Raw genomic sequence first — 17,225 nt, 5'->3', positions numbered from 1 at the left:
AATGTTGATTTGCAACCGTCTGAATTATCTGGAATCTCATCTGATTTAAATGAATTTATTGATGACATGGTTTTTAATGTGTGGAAATGTCAGAACTGCTTATCCATGGTTCATTTAACCAAAGAGTGTACCAGCAGGGTACGTTGCCGTAGATGTTTTCAGTTGGGGCACAGGGCAAAGGGCTGTTCGGATTCTACTCCTTCACCAACTTACAAGTGGGTCCCATAGATCAAATCTGGCGATTCTAGCCGGTCAGCGGGTTTTTCTACGCTGGATGCCTCGATTTCCTCCATAGCTAGTCCCGCTGGGTCTCTGCCCAGTCCCGTCGAGCCTCCCACCCCATCTATTCCGCCCCTGCCTGTAGAGTCACCGCCCACAACGCCTCAACCTCCCCCTTCGCCGCCTACATCGCCTCCTCCGCCTTGCTCATTGCCAACTGCATCGCCCGCTGCTTCGCTGCCCATCTCTACTGCTCAGAGCTTCTCTCCTTCGGCGCCGGCAATGGCAACCTTTGCGCTGGACCCTATGGACTTTGTTCCGCATGGCTTCGACATCATCGACGGTTCGCGCCTACGGTGGCTCCTGATCGACAGCATGAAGACTATGCCATCGCCATCGTCGAGCCAGCTCCTCTGCCTGAAGAAATCGCAATCTTTCGGAACATGGTCAGTGACTTTGTTGTTAATGATCTGGGTAGAGCAGTTCTAGATGCCCAACCTTGGATACAAGGAGTTGGGCTTTTTTGCTTCCGTAGTGCTCTGGCTCGTCAAGCTCTTGTGGATCATCCGCCTTTCAATCTGGGCAATGATAGATTCATTAGATTCATCCCGCATGATGAGGGAATAAATTGCAGAGCTACACAGGGTTTTCGCCGTGGATGGGTTATGCTGCTTGGTGTTCCTTTGGATTATAGGCGCTCACAGTACCTTGCGGACGTGATTAGCACCTTCGGTAGATTTCACCATTGGCACCAAGATGACCCCATGCTTGTCCGCTCGCTGGCTTATGTTTCTTTTCCAGCGCCAACTCTGGTTCCTCGCTCTGTCACTTATAGAGAATATGCTGACTTTGGTGGTGCTAGGATCTCTTGGTCTGCTACTGTGTACATCTTGTCAGCGGATTTTGCAGATGTTCTTCCTGCAGATGAGGACCCCTTGCCCTTCAATGGCAACCCACACCCTCTCCCTGGCAATCTGAACTTTGGGAATCATAATTGGGTTATGCCTGAATTCCCCGAACTGGGATGGAATGATGTGCCACAACCAGTTAACGAGCAACAAAATAATGTAGTGCATCAGGTTCAGGAAGATGTGCAGCATGATGATGTTCAGGAAATACAGTCATAGGAGTCCATTGTTCTGCAACATTCAGATGTATCAGTAAACAATATTGACAATGAGGTTGAAGTTGCTGTCTTCCAGCCCCTAATGGGTCCACAGCAACCTCCTCTCTTGATTGGGCAAGTTCTCACCATCTATGGACCAGTTTTGCCGCCTGTGATGCAATGGCAACGTTCTTTTGAGAAGATGTTGCCTTTCATATGGTCTTCAACCATCCCACAGTTTGCTTTCAAGTATGACATTGGTTCTTTGCTCAGTCAGCACTCCTCTGAAGTTCTCTGCAGTGATTATCCTCTTAAACTCCTGCCTGCTCCGGAGTCTTCGTTTAGCATTACTTCGGACGTGCCTAATGCTCCTGTTAAACGCCCAGTTGCTAGAGCTCTCTGCTTTGATGATCTGGATGCCCCAGTTTCTGAAGCATTTGAATTTTCTTCAGTGCCTGAGGTAACTCTGAAGAGGGCAAGGAAGAATCAGGCTACAAAGATCATGGTTGACACTGAGGTTCGGTGCAGTGCACATCTGAGTGCTCTCCGCAACGGCTACCGCAAAGCAACTAATGTTATTTCTCCCAAGAAGCCTCATATTTCGAAACGCAAGATTAGCAACTCCCAGTCTGAGAGCAAACCTTCTGTGCCACCACCAACTGCTATTGCTGATCTTCAACGCATTGGTGCCCGTCTTCGAATCGCATCTGAGAAGATCTCCACGGATAAGCTTGTTGCTAATCCGGCCAAGTCATGCAGCAGCCAAGGTTCTGATGATTAATTACAGCCTGCAGGGATCTGGTCGATGGCGTACCATAATCGCCATTTATATTTATTTTCTTGTTCTGAACTATATGTTGATCGTCTGCTGTGTGGACCAATGTGGGTCATTGCGTGGCCTATTTACTATGCTTTTCCTTTTGGTTTGTAATGAATCAGACAAGTTTTAAGGAGTGGAAGGTGTTATGTTGGAATGTTCGTGGTCTCAATTCTGAAGCTCGTCAGCTTGCTGTTAGGCAGAAGATAGATGAAAGTGGTTGTTCTGTTATCTGTCTCCAGGAAACTAAATGCATGCAAATGGATCAGCGATTCATTAGGAAGTTTTGCCCGAGGCGCTTTGATAATTTTGTTTTCGTACCTTCTAATGGTGCGTCTGCTGGGATGGTGGTTGTTTGGAATTCATCCTTTTTCACAGGTTCTTTAATTGAGTCCAAAACCTATGGGATCATCATGGAGTTTGAATCCAAACACACCTCAGAAACTTGGACTCTAGTCTCTGTTTATGGCCCGTGTCAGGGACCTGCCCGTGATGAATTCGTTCAATGGCTATATAATCTTGATATTCAGTTTGGTCAGAACTGGCTGCTTTTAGGTGACTTCAACTTCATGAGATCTTTGGAGAACCGCAACCTTCCAGGAGGTGATGCTAACGATATCTTCTTGTTTAATGAGATAATTGGTCACTTAGGCCTTATTGAGTTACCGATCAAGGGCTGTCAATATACATGGTCGAATATGCAAACCTCGCCACTTCTTGAACAGATAGATTGGTTTTTCACTTCGGTCACTTGGACATCTGAACACCCCAACACAATAGTTTTCCCCTTGCACGCACTGCCTCTGACCATGTTCCGTCCGTTGTCTCGATTGCCACTTGTATCCCCAAGGCAAAGGTTTTTCGATTTGAAAATTATTGGGTGGATTTGCCCGGGTTTGCAGACTGTGTTGCTGAGGTTTGGAATAGGCCAGTGGTCAAATCGTCGATTGCATTAACAATTTCGGCTAAGTTTAAGTCCCTCCGCTACGCTCTCAAGAAATGGCATTTGAATCTGTCTACAGTCAGAGCTTTAATTGCTGATTGTAATAAAGTGATTATTTTTTTGGATAATCTTGAGGAAAGTAGGCCTCTGAGTTGGCCAGAGTTCAACTTTCATAGAATTGTTAAATTGCATCTTGAGGATATCTTACATTGGCAATTTATCTATTGGAAGCAACGTTGCACGATACGAAACATCAAAGTTGGTGAAGAGAATTCAAATTTTTTTCATTCCATGGCTACGGAAAGATTCCGTAGGAATACTATCTCCTCGATCAAGTCGGTGCAGGGGGATGTGGTCACGGATCATCAACAGTTGGCGGGAATGTTCTGGGCTGATTTCAATCAGCGGATGGGCCAATCAAAAGGCATTCAGATGGGATTTGATCTAGACACATTAATTACCCGCATTGATGGTCTAGAGGAGTTATCTTTACCATTCACTGATGCTGAGGTGGATGCGGTAATTAAGTCTATGCCTACCGACCGTGCTCCGGGACCAGACGGGTTTACTGGGCTTTTCTTAAAGAAATGTTGGCATATTTTAAAGGATGACTTTATGAAACTGGTGCACGAATTCTATGAAGGGAAATGTAATTTGGAGTGTCTAAACACGTCTCTTATCACCCTCGTTCCGAAGAAACTAAGCCCTGAATATGTTGGTGATTTTAGGCCAATATCATTGACCAATACTTGTTTAAAGTTCTTAACGAAGCTCTTGGCAAATCGTCTTCAAGGGGTGATCCTCAAATGTATACACCGAAACCAATATGGTTTTCTTCGGTGTCGATCCATCCAGGACTGTTTGGCATGGTGTTTTGAATACATACACCAATGCAAAGCTACCAAAAGGCCTATCTTTCTCCTGAAACTAGATTTCACAAAGGCGTTTGACACCATTGAGCATGAGTTGATACTTAGGATTTTGAAATGTGTTCGTCAAGGTGATCCGCTATCTCCATTGCTCTTTGTGATCGCGGTGGATTTGCTCCAATCGGTTGTAAACGAGATGTACTCCAGGAATATTCTCACATTGCCAATCCCAACTACCTCGATGGACTATCTGATCGTGCAATATGCTGATGATACGCTCATCGTTCTTCCAGCTGTTGATAGTCAGCTCATTGCTTTCAAACAAATGCTTGATGTCTTTGCCAAATCAACCGGCCTCAGGGTGAACTTCAGTAAGTCCTCTTTGATACCAATCAATATGACTGATGATGAAGGCACACGTGTTGCTGCATTGCTTGGATGTGATGTTGGTACTATGCCATTCACTTACCTCGGCCTACCAATGGGCACTTCCCGGCCAACAATTTATGATCTGTTGCCTTTGGTGGATCGTATTGAAAGACGATTATCTGCGTCTTCTTGTCTCTTGAATCAAGGCAGCCGGCTACAACTCTTACAGTCTGTACTAAGTTCTATGCCAATATATTTCTTGTGCACCCTTTCGTTACCGCAGGGTATATTGAAGCAGATCGAGCGGATTATGCGGCAATGCTTGTGGAGAGGGAACTCGGATACGCCTCGGCAGTCTTTGGCGGCTTGGGATTTGGTATGTCGTCCTAAAACTTGTGGTGGTTTGGGAGTTTTGGACTTGGGCATTCAAAACGATGCCTTACTCATCAAGCACCTTTTCAAGTTCCTTAATAAGATGGACGTACCATGGGTATCTCTTATTTGGGACACTTATTACGCTTCTGCGCCCCCCCAAGTCACGCAAAACTATGGTTCTTTCTGGTGGAGAGATGTACTCAAGCTCTATGATAAGTTTTGTAACTTGGCTGTTCCACAAGTATGATCGGGGGATACAGTGATTTTCTGGCTTGACCGTTGGCAATTTAACAACACAACGGTTAACATGCGGCTTCAATTTCCAAGACTCCACTCCTTTGTCATTGATGACACTCTAACAGTCAAGGATATTTTGGAGTTACCCGAACCATCTGACAACCTTCATCTACCATTGTCTGTTGAGGCCTTTGAGGAGTTCAATCAACTTCAGGTATTCCTTAATATGGTTCAACTTCAAGAAGGGGTTAAAGATGTCTGGAAATGGCCTTCCAAGACTGGTGACTATCAGTCCAAGATATACTACTTGCCATGCTTTTCGGACAATGTGGTTGACCCCATCTTTAAGTGGATTTGGAAATGTTCTTGTACTCTGAAGTTTAAGGTTTTTGGTTGGCTCCTTCTGATGGATCGTCTAAACACTAGAGACATGATGCAGCGACGGCACTGGATCATACAGGATGACACTTGTGTTCTATGCCATTTGGCATCACATGAGGACAGAGCACACCTATTCTTCGCCTGCAATTTTAGCCAACGTATCTGGAATTATCTGGGTATTTCATGGAATCCACAGCCAGACCAGACCACTTTTGACATGGCTTCTGATGCTAGGAGAGATTTTGGGCATCCTTTTTTCCCTGAGGTAGTATTCACTGCCACTTGGAATATTTGGATACAAAGGAATGGGAAGATCTTCAGGAATGAAACACCTTCTTTTCAGGGCATGGAGGAGGAATTTTTTGCAGGACATCTCTCTTTTAGCTCATAGAATCAAATGTAAATATAGGAATAGTTTAACCTCTTGGATAGCTTCCTTACCCTAATCACTTATTTTGTAAGTATTACTCTCTCCTCCTCTCTCTTAACTTTGTAACTTTGTACTACTTTACTTTGAGTTTTAATAAAAGACTGTGAGGCTGTTGCCTTGCAGTACATAGTCAAAAAAAATTACATGTATATCACATATACCTTTAGTGTTGCCGGCCTTCTTGTCCGCTAAGTATTTGGGGCAGTTCCGCTTCCAGTGACCCTTCCCTTTGCAATAAAAGCACTCAGTCTCAGGCTTGGGCCCATTCCTTGACTTCTTCCCGGCAACTGGCTTACCAGGCGTGGCAACATCCTTGCCGTCCTTCTTGAAGCTCTTCTTACCCTTGCCCTTCTTGAATTTGGTGGTTTTATTGACCATCAACACTTGATGTTCTTTCTTGATTTCTACCTCTGCCGACTTCAGCATTGAAAATACTTCAGGAATAGTTTTCACCATCCCCTGCATATTGTAGTTCATCACAAAGCTCTTGTAGCTCGGTGGGAGCGACTGAAGGATTCTGTCAATGACCGCCTCGTCCGGGAGGTTAATGTCCAGCTGGGACAGGCGGTTGTGCAACCCAGACATTTTGAGTATGTGCTCACTGACAGAACTATTTTCCTCCATCTTACAACTATAGAACTTGTCGGAGACATCATATCTCTCGACCCGGGCATGAGCTTGGAAAACCATTTTCAGCTCCTCGAACATCTCATATGCTCCGTGTTGCTCAAAACGCTTTTGGAGCCCTGGTTCTAAGCTGTAAAGCATGCCGCACTGAACGAGGGAGTAATCATCAGCACGTGACTGCCAAGCGTTCATAACGTCTTGGTTCTCTGGGATGGGTGCTTCACCTAGTGGTCCTTCTAGGACATATGCTTTCTTGGCAGCTATGAGGATGATCCTCAGGTTCCGGACCCAGTCCGTATAGTTGCTGCCATCATCTTTCAGCTTGGTTTTCTCTAGGAACGCGTTGAAGTTCATGTTGACATGAGCATTGGCCATTTGATCTACAAGACATATTTTGCAAAAAATTTAGACTAAGTTCATGATAATTAAGTTCAACTAATCAAATTATTGAATGAACTCCCACTCAGATTAGACATCCCTCTAGTCATCTAAGTGTTACACGATCCGAGTCGACTAGGCCGTGTCTGATCATCACGTGAGACGGACTAGTCATCATCGGTGAACATCTCCATGTTGATCGTATCTTCCATACGACTCACGTTCGACCTTTCGGTCTCTGTGTTCCGAGGCCATGTCTGTACATGCTAGGCTCGTCAAGTTAACCTAAGTGTTTTTGCATGTGTAAAACTGTCTTACACCCGTTGTATGTGAACGTAGGAATCTATCACACCCGATCATTACGTGGTGCTTCGAAACGACGAACTTTAGCAATGGCGCACAATTAGGGGAAACACTTTCTTGAAATTATTATAAGGGATCATCTTATTTACTACCGTCGTTCTAAGTAAACAAGATGCATAAACATAATAAACATCACATGCAATTATATAGTAGTGACATGATATGGCCAATATCATATAGCTCCTTTGATCTCCATCTTCAGGGCTCCATGATCATCTTCATCACCGGCATGACACCATGATCTCCATCATCATGATCTCTATCATCGTGTCTCCATGAAGTTGCTCTCCAACTATTACTTCTACTACTATGGCTAATGGTTTAGCAATAAAGTAAAGTAATTACATGGCGTTAAATCATTGACACGCAGGTCATACAATAATTAAGACAACTCCTATGGCTCCTGCCGGTTGTCATACTCATCGACATGCAAGTCGTGATTCCTATTACAAGAACATGATCTCATACATCACAATATATCATTCATCATTCATCAAAACTTTTGGCCATATCACATCACAAAGCAATTGCTGCAACAATAAGTTAGACGTTCTCTAATTGTTGTTGCATCTTTTACGTAGCTGCAATAGGGTTCTAGCAAGAACGTTTTCTTACCTACGAATAACCACAACGTGATTTGTCAACTTCTATTTACCCGTCATAAGGACCCTTTTCATCGAATCCGCTCCAACTAAAGTGGGAGAGACAGACACCTGCTAGCCACCTTATGCAACTAGTGCATGTCAGTTGGTGGAACCTGTCTCACGTAAGCGTACATGTAATGTCGGTCCGAGCCGCTTCATCCCACAATACCACTGAAGCAAAATAAGACTAGTAGTGGCAAGAAAGTTGACAACATCTACGCCCACAACAAATTTGTGTCCTACTCGTGCAATAGAGAACTACGCATAGACCTAGCTCTGATACCACTGTTGGGGAACGTTGCATAAAATAAAAAATTTCCTACGTTCACCAAGATCAATCTATGAGTTCATCTAGCAACGAGAGAGGGGAGTGCATCTAAATACCCTTGTAGATCGAGCAAAAGTGTTCAAGAGAACGAGGTTGAGGGAGTCGTACTCGTCGTGATCCAAATCACCAGAGATCCTAGCACCGAACGGACGGCACCTCCGCGTTCAACACACGTACAGTCAGAGTGATGTCTCCTCCTTCTTGATCCAGCAAGGGGGAAGGAGAGGTTGATGAAGATCCAGTAGCACGACGGTGTGGTGGTGGATGCAGCAGGGTTCTGGCAGGGCTTCGCCAAGCGACTACGGGAGGAGGAGGTGTAGCAAGGGGGGTAGGGAGGCACCAGATGTCAGGGTGCGGCTGCCCTCCCACCCCCCTCTTTATATACGGACCCCAGGGGGCGCCGGCCCTAGGAGATGGGATCTCCTAGGGGGGCGGCGGCCAAGGGGGGAGACTTGCCCCCCAAGGCAAGTGGAGGCGCCCCCTCCCCTAGGGTTCCCAACCCTAGGTGCAGAGGGCGGACCAGGGGGGCACACCAGCCCACCAGGGGCTGGTTCCCCTCCCATTTCATCCCATGGGGCCCTCCGGGATGGGTGGCCCCACCCGGTGGACCCCCGGGACCCTTCCGGTGGTCCCGGTACAATACCGGTGACCCCCGAAACATTCCCGATGGCCGAAACTCGACTTCCCATATATAATTCTTAACCTCCGGACCATTTCGGAACTCCTCGTGACGTTCGGGATCTCATTCGGGACTCCAAACAACTTTCGGTTTGCTGCATACTCATATTCATACAACCCTAGCATCACCTAACCTTAAGTGTGTAGACCCTACGGGTTCGGGAGACATGTAGACATGACCAAGAAGGTTCTCCGGTCAATAACCAACAGCGGAATCTGGATACCCATGTTGGATCCCACATGCTCCTCGATGATCTCATCGGATGAACCGCGATATCGAGGATTTAAGCAACCCCATATAAAATTCCCTTTGTCAATTGGTACGTTACTTGCCCGAGATTCGATCGTCGGTATCCCAATACCTCGTTCAATCTCGTTACCGGCAAGTCACTTTACGCGTTCCGTAATGCATGATCCCGTGACCAGACACTTAGTCACTTTGAGCTCATTATGATGATGCATTACCGAGTGGGCCCAGAGATACCTCTTCGTCATACGGAGTGACAAATCCCAGTCTCGATTTGTGTCAACCCAACAGACACTTTCGGAGATACCTGTAGTGCACCTTTATAGCCACCCAGTTACGTTGTGACGTTTGGTACACCCAAAGCACTCCTACGGTATCCGGGAGTTACACGATCTCATGGTCTAAGGAAAAGATACTTGACATTGGAAAAGCTCTAGCAAACGAACTACACGATCTTTGTGCTATGCTTAGGATTGGGTCTTGTCCATCACATCATTCTCCTAATGATGTGATCCCGTTATCAATGACATCCAACGTCCATAGTCAGGAAACCATGACTATCTGTTGATCAATGAGCTAGTCAACTAGTGGCTCACTAGGGACATATTGTGGTCTATGTATTCACACGTGTATTATGATTTCCGGACAATACAATTATAGCATGAATAAAATAAAATTATCATGAACAAGGAAATATAATAATAATCCTTTTATTATTGCCTCTAGGGCATATTTCGAACAATCAAATAGCAATTAATTAAGTACAGCATTACAAGGCAAAAGGGAGAGAGGTACTGACGAGAGCAATGCAAAGCCCATTATTGTTTTGAGATCGTACGATCCTTTGAGCAAGGAGATTCATCTGAAATTACTTTTCATACAAGAGAGAAGGTAAGGCACAAGCAGAAATTTAGGAGTTCAAATTTTGAATTGATATCATAGATAGTACCTGACGCCGGGCTCCCAGCAGTTCTAATAGGGGTTTGGCCACTAGAGTAGGGGTAAAGTGTGGTACAGTTGGGCCTGTGTTTTCTGTGGCTGCTGATCTATCTGATTTAACTGGTATCACTACCTTTTCCAAATACATAGTTTCTACTCCTTGAGGATCTGCACTCACCCTCTTCCTTTTGGACATCTATTACGAAAGAACAACATTTGACTGGAAAAACATAGTGTGACGACACATGGAATAGGTACAGAAAATGGATAGGTTTGGCATATAATCATATATGAGGCTTAAACTAAGAAGATGGTGTAACAAAGTAGAAGTAATGCAAGAGGTCAGATGCAAAATATGTGCGACTAATACAACTTTGCAAAGCTAGAGCAAGCACCTTGATGGGTGAATAAGATAGGCCATCCTCCACCATGCCAAGTTTGTTAGCCAGTGGATCATTCCGCAATATTCCTCTCGTGTGCCCATTCTCATATTCATTTTGATAATGTTCAATACCTGACATGCATGAAAACATAAAAAAAGTGAGATTTTCTTTGTAATGCAGAAGTGATTCTAATCCAATACTGCCTCCCTGTAAACCCCTTTGTGCTATCTCTGTAATTCTTTTAAAAGATGCCATGCATGCTGTAATTTGTTGTGTGCATTAATATAATGTGGCCTACTACTCAAAATATGAGAGCTCCAGAAGTGATGACACTTCGCAGATGATAGCTTCAACATATAGTAAAGAAGAACAAGTCGACCTGACCTGACAGATTCAAAATATACTAAGGGAGAACAACTTGACCTGACTAGTCGACCACAAGAGAAGAGTATCATCTTAAAGAAGAGCAGAAGAGCAAGCAGATTGAAGATATTACATGTCTTTCAATACAATGTCGGTTGGCCACCCATGATGAACCAGAGCGCACAGAGAAATACTATTCTTTCCGGTCTCTCCATATGTGGCTCACATGCATTTCGAAACAAAAGTAGGAACATTTAGCTCACCAATTAAACATCTCTCAGTTTTACTAATATCAACAATAATATCAGATATGAATTTGTACAACTAAGCTTGTTTAGCTTGCTGGGTGGAGTGGTGCTATTACGACACGAACCACGTACGCTTATTGTGGTCATCATAAAATGGGGAAAACATAAGCATGATGAGTACAGTGTTGGCCGTGGCAGTGGGATGGCAGATCTAAAGCTGCAAACCGTGCAATGGGTAGTTAGCAACCGATGTTTGCTTTGAAATAACAACTAAGATTTGGTATGGACAACTAAGCTAACCAATTAAATGTGTCGGTTAACTAATATCAGTATCATATCACAATCATATTTGAACAACTAAGCTTTCGAATTCTGAGTGTTGTGTTGTTTATCTTGAAGGGTGGAGTAATGCCAGTACGACAGAAAGCACCTACGCAGATAATAGTAGAGTAGATAAAAGGGGAAAACCCTAAGCATCAAGAGAAAAATCAGGAAAGTGAAACTAGCTGGACTAGTGGGTGGCGCACATGCTTTTCGAAACGAATGTAGGAACATTAGGTGACCAATTAAACATTTTCTGTTTTAGTGATATGAGCATCGTATCAGATTCGTATTTCAACACATAAGCTTTGGGTTGAGGTCTTGAGGAGCAGTGCTAGCACGACACGAAGCACCTACGATGATGGTAGTGAATATAAAGGGGGGAAACGATAAGCTTTACGAGTATAGTGTCCGTGCCATGGCGGATCTGAAGGAGCAAACCGGACAAAGCTACTTCGCAACCAATGTTTGCTTTCAACTAGCCACTACGATTTGGTACGGACAAGAAAAGTACAGTAAACAAATTACAATCTATTTTCCGGGTGAGATCAATAACTTAAGCACATATGTAAGAGTACCACCTCTCTTGTGACGCCATGTAGGCCTATGCTGATATGTTGAGGGTGCTGCAGGTGCGATGGCTGTCGGCGGCGGGGAAGAAGACTTTAGACGGCAGACGGCCGAGTCGGGGGATATATCCTGTTGCCGTGGACGAGGCGGTCATAGGAGCAGCAACGACAAGGTGGATGACGGTGCCGATGAAGCGAGAGGAGGCGATGAAAGGATCCTGGTCCAGCGCCATGGATGAGAGACGTCCATCTCTTGCAGTGTACGACGGGGTAGGGGTAGCGGCTCCGGCAAGGTGGAGGATGGGGTGGCGGAAGGAGGAGGCTGGCCGCAGTGCAGAGGTTGTCGTGCCACTGATGGTGTATGAATGGGGAAATGGAGGGGAGGGGGGATCTCAAACTTTGGGACGCACTTCTCTGAAATGGGGAAAGTTACGAACTTATCCCCCGTTTAAAATTTCGTACATCGCGTCGGTTGGGGATAGGACGGTAATCTGGCATCTCCCAAATATTTTCCAGTAACTATTTTAGGCAAGGAGAGGGTGTTTTGCCGCCCAGGGTTGGCGCCCATGGTGTATGAACGGGGCTGACAGGTAGGGGGGTTGTGTCACGTCTGATGGAAGTTACACATCTGCCCCTATTTAAAATATTAGCCTACATCGATTTCGGACGAGGAGAGTTTGTTTTGCCGCCCACCGTGTATGAATGGGGAAATGGAGGAAGAGACACATGTCTTTCGGACGAGCTTGAATCAAATGTGTTTTGCCGCCCACGTTTGGCGCCCATCGTGTCTGAATGGGCTCAGAGGCCGTCGTGTCACGTCTGATTGAAGTTACTAGTCTACCCCTATCGACAGCAGTGTAAATCCGGTTGATAAGGATGTACTCAGTGTCAGGGGTAGACAGTAATTTCCATCTCGCAAACACTTGCTTCGGGCAGCCCACAAATTATAGTGGGTGTTTAGCCGCTTTTTTCAAAACTTGGGAGAATTAGCATTCACGTTTGCCCTGGGACCTGGCAAACTAAATTCAAATCCAATTTGTATTCGATTACGAATATCCACAGATAATTATACGTTTTGTAATTTATTTCTTCAACACCACAACAAAGATTTATTCCACCTTTATATATGATTATGATTTAGAAATGCCGTGATCTTCAAATTCAGTAGGTTGGATACACTCTGATTCAAACAGTTATTTCATCCAATACAATATGCTCATACAAAAAACAGTTCACCTTATGTCAATCATACAAGTACTGAGGATTACCTCGCCTAAAAAATTCAGATCATTACAACACATGGACAACATGGAATTCCGGACAACATAGGGGGTCTTGCAACATAATCCATTCAGATACATGACACAACATGCAAGTACAATAATCTAATGACAATTTCAACTGGTATCTAAAGAAGAACAGGGATTACCTTGGGCTTCAGATAGCAGAAACAGCAGGACCTCCTCTGTCTTCAAATGCAACATTCTTACTTGCTCCAATTCTTGGGTTGCTTGCATAATGTGTGCCGCTAATTCCGTAATTTCCAGCCTCGAGATAAAGATTACCTCATTCATGGCAGCCACACCATCTCTTTCTGCCTCTAGTAGAGCCTCAAGCACTATAATATCTGTGCTGAGACTGCTCTCTGGCGGTGTTGCCTCTGAACTGCTACCATCTAGTAACATGGATGGCGCACTGCTTCCACAAATAGATTCTGGGGTTGTACATTGTGTCCTATTGTGAACGGCATCCTGAAAGGTTTCCGCTGGACATAAGTAAGAGATAGTTATCGTATGATCCAAGCAGTAAGCTTACATGGTAAACGACGGACGAATGCCGAGCATGGCAAACTATATTTGAATGGTTCGAAGCAGCATCAGCCTAAAAGAAATTAAAATGGTAAGATGAAACTAGGGATGTAAGTGGCAAATAAACGACATCCGCCAGTCCCATCTAGTTAGTTTTTGCTACCTCCCTAGTTCATTTTCCTCAAAAAACAAAAACTCTTCTGAACTATCATACCACTAGTGGACTTTAATCGGGATTAAACGGGACCCAGTTGACATCCCTAGTCGAAAGGGAGTGTACAACCGCTATATTTAAGTTGCGAAGGCATCTAAGAAGTTGAAATAATCTGAGAAAGCACTTAACAGTGTGGCCTCATATAAACTACGAAGACAGTCTTGTGATGAAGTTGAGAGGAAAAAATTAAGGACTCGAATGAAATAGGCATGCATTTCTTTACGATAGTACAGCAGGCACTGCTGACATATTGGCCAACTCAGGTATAGCGTAACAACAAACAAGCATTCGAATCAAGCAATACAGCAAAGCAGACAACTGAACTATTTGTAATTCGGTAGGATTACACGTTGTGGGCACAAGCCAAGAAAGCAGCCCACTCGCATTACATTTCACATGTACTAAAACACATTGGCTTACCATAAGTTGCTGTGAAGCCTAGCTATTGTTGCAATGTTCTTTGAAAATATCGTCAGCATCCCGTGGTTGCAAATCTAGTTGTTGTAGTTTATTCTGCACCATCTATTTAGGTAAAATTAATTTTAATCGCATGCACTGGTCCGAATTGATCATCAATGGTTCATTTAAACTAATGAAAGAAGGGTGTGTGCATACACGATAATATATCTGCTTCCCTCTATTTTTATGCTTGTTCGAGGTGCCGCCCCAAAAGAACAAATATTTTGCTTGATGGGGTTGGCAGCTCCATAATTAATAGAAGCATCAAATTAGTCATGCAACTTGGGAAGATCAAGAACACACAAACAAGTAATGAACAGAGGCTTGGAGCAGTAATGTAATAGCTAGCATCAGAAAATGTAGAGTAAAACGAACAAAAAGTAGCGGAACCACATGCTAGTTTGCTGATGTGTAATTGAGCATAGAGAACATTAACCAGTCTGATGGAACCAACATGTGGCATCAGAACAAAACTAAAGCATATTAACTATACTAGTATGTATGCACGTGCAATGCACGTCTTAAAAGAATGGACTGATTTTGGAGTGTGACTCGAAAAAAGTATAATGGAGTGATTTTGATAAATGGAATTCCACCCACAATTGTTTTTTATATTCACACAAAAACTGTACATTCACATCTATAATACTGGAGGTTCATTAAAAAACTGTATGTTACTCTATTATTTTTTCTTCCCATTCTCCTCCCAAAGCTTCTTATCTGGGCTCAAGTCGTCATGCGCTCAAGCAGTAATATAGCCCATTGTCCTCCCAAACCTTCACATCTAAAATACTGGAGGTTCATTAAAAAACTGTATGTTACTCTATTATTTTTTCTTCCCATTCTCCTCCCAAACCTTCTTATCTGGGCTCAAGTCGTCATGCGCTCAAGCAGTAATATAGCCCATGAGGCATCGCATATGGGCCTTTTTTTCCTAGAAGGGCCACGTGAATATTCTAGAACACAGCAGAGGCAACAACAGTCTACTGTTCATGGCGAATCCGGCTGATCTTAGCCCTTGGATTTTGGAGACCAACGGTTATGATTGATGCTCTGGATCCATCTCAAAACTGGTACACTATATAGTATAAGTACAGATATAGATATAGATGTGCACTGGTATGTAATTTAGCACATGTAACATGTTCACTGCCAGAAGTATGGCCCTACAGGTGCAAGCAGAATAACGGGTCTCATGAAAAACTGAATGATGCCCTATAGAAATTCAAAGGTGAGGTGCTTATGCTAGGTAAGTGAACATAGGCGCCGACCGTTGGATGATAGTACCTGATTCTCGGCGGCGTATGGGTATCGTTGTCATACTTGATAGCTAAGGATCGTCGATGGTGCTCGTGTTGCGGTTGAGTTTGGGCCGGTTGTCGCCGTTGCTGAAGCGGCTCCGGTGCTACAGTTGCAGCGCCTGTCGACATACAAGAAAGCTCATCTGTGGTAAGTGAACAGTTGCACGATAAAGAGAAAAACCGAAGGAGTACAAATCAAAATAACCTAATGAGGCTGCGGCGTCAATAAAGCAGGGCCGGTGGAGTTGAATATGGCGTCCGTGGAGCGGGTCCAGTGCAGTGGACGAAGGCTTTGGCGGGCGTGTTGTATAGTGCTTTCGGTGAGGCGGGTCTATTGCCGAGGACGAGGGCTTGTATGAAGGGCCAGCAAAGGGGTGGACGAGGGAGTCAGTGAAGGGCCTACCAGTGGTGGACGAGGGCGCCGGTTAAGAAGATCCGGTGCGGTGGACCATGATGGTGGTCAAGGAGATCTGGAGCGGTGGACAAGCCAGTCACTGAAGCGGCTCTGGTGAAGTGGTGAGTTGGCAGTTGGGGGTTCCAAGGTGCAAAAGGTAGATCTGGCAGGGTGTGAGGTCCAGTGCTGTGGCAGAGGACTAGATTCGGCGGCTTGCCGTGGTTTGGCGGTCGGGGAGGGGAAGGGGAGGGGCTCTGGGGAAGAATGTTGGGGGCAAAGAGGGGAAAACAATGGAGTTACCAAAGCAGCCCTTTTCCGTTCATGTGGCAGGGGTAAAATAGGAATATCGCAGGGCTAAACTTTTGGGCGCGTGATATTTTGATGTGAGCGGGAAGTTTGAAAGCTTTTGGCGCCTAAAATTATAAGTATTCTGCTCTCGTACGACCGACTATCATATCATGGCCGACAATTTGTTTGTTTTGCACGCAAAAAAAAGTGCAAGTTTTGAAAATCAATGTCTCCAACTCGAAACTTAGATTGTCCATTAAATTCAAATATGGATCATTGAGCTACTACAAGCAAATACCATCATACGGTCCAATTCAAATGAAATTACAAATGTGTTTATCCTAAATATGATGACAAAAGCAAAAATGTGTATGTGTATGAATAAAGTGAATGATTATAAAGTTTGAACATGCCCGTATGTGTATATCTCTGGGTTTGATATATGAATTTGAAATCACGAAATTCCGGCTTAAAAAATGTACCTCCGTTTAAATGAATTACAAAAGCTAATGATGGAGTATAATTCCAAAATTCCAATCTTAGGTTTGTAATTCTGGTACATCAAGGTATATCACGCATGTTCAAAAGTATCGTTATCTCATAGTACAAACTGTGAAACAAATTGATCAACCATGAGTGCACAATATCTCAATTACACTAATGTCCCTCAAATATATACACCTCACTCTTTATCTGAAGTCATCCCCCACCACCACCACCACACACACACACATAGAGAAGTCGTTCTCTCCCCCAGACACCAACACACGAGCACATTAACACCCCTCTCTCTTGTAAAGTCCGGACCCCAACATAGGTCTCTATCACTTTGTCTCCCGGGCATGCACACATCTCTTCCCTCACTCTCTAGGTCTCCCGCTATCTCTCTTACCCAAGCACACGCACTATGTAGAGTGTATATTTCCCA

Source organism: Triticum aestivum, chromosome 2B (assembly GCF_018294505.1).
Source record: "Triticum aestivum cultivar Chinese Spring chromosome 2B, IWGSC CS RefSeq v2.1, whole genome shotgun sequence".
Lineage (NCBI taxonomy): Eukaryota > Viridiplantae > Streptophyta > Magnoliopsida > Poales > Poaceae > Triticum > Triticum aestivum.
This window is presented reverse-complemented; position numbering follows the sequence as displayed.